This window comes from Fragaria vesca, linkage group LG1, assembly GCF_000184155.1.
Source record: "Fragaria vesca subsp. vesca linkage group LG1, FraVesHawaii_1.0, whole genome shotgun sequence".
NCBI lineage: Eukaryota > Viridiplantae > Streptophyta > Magnoliopsida > Rosales > Rosaceae > Fragaria > Fragaria vesca.
The window spans coordinates 1,069,578-1,070,259 of record NC_020491.1 but is presented as its reverse complement, the minus strand read 5'-3'; positions in this window follow the sequence as shown (position 1 = coordinate 1,070,259).

The following is a 682-nucleotide window of genomic DNA, read 5'->3' as shown; positions in this document are numbered from 1 at the left end:
TACGTGGGTCAAGGCGGCTCTTTAGCAGCCTTAGGCGGGTAAAAGCGTCCCCTTTGCGGCCCTAGGAGGGTTAAGGCGGCCTCTTTGCGTCCTTAGACCAGTGACCCCTAGGCAGGTCAAGGCGGCCCCTTGGTGGCCCTAGGCAGGTCTAAAAGAGTCAAGGCATCCCAAGACGGGTAAAGGCAGCTGATTAGGGGCCCTAGGCAGGTTAAGGCGGCCCTAGGCGGGTAATGGTGGCTCCTTGGCTACCGCAGACAGCCTAAGGAGGGCCACGGCAGGTCAAGGCGGCCGCTAGGCAGGTCAAGGTGGCCCTTTGGCGGCTTTAGACGGGTGAATGCGGCCCCTTGGCGGCTCTAACCGAGTCAAGGAGGCCCCTCAATGGCCCTAGACAGGTCAATAAGGCCCTAGAGGGGCTAAGGCGGGTTAAGGCAGGCAAAGACGGGTCAAAGCAGCTCTATGTGGGTCAATGCGGGTCAAGGCAGCCCAAGGCGGGTCAAAACGGCCCAATGCGGGGCAAGGCAGGTTAATGCGGCCTAAGGTGAGCCAAATCGGGTTAGGCAGTCCAAGGCGGGTCAAAGCGGCCCTTAGCGGTCTTAGACGGGTGAACGCGGCCCTTTGGTGGCCCTAGCAGGGTCAAGGCGGCTCTTCAGTCTCTTGGCTGCCATAGGAGGGTCAGGGCGGC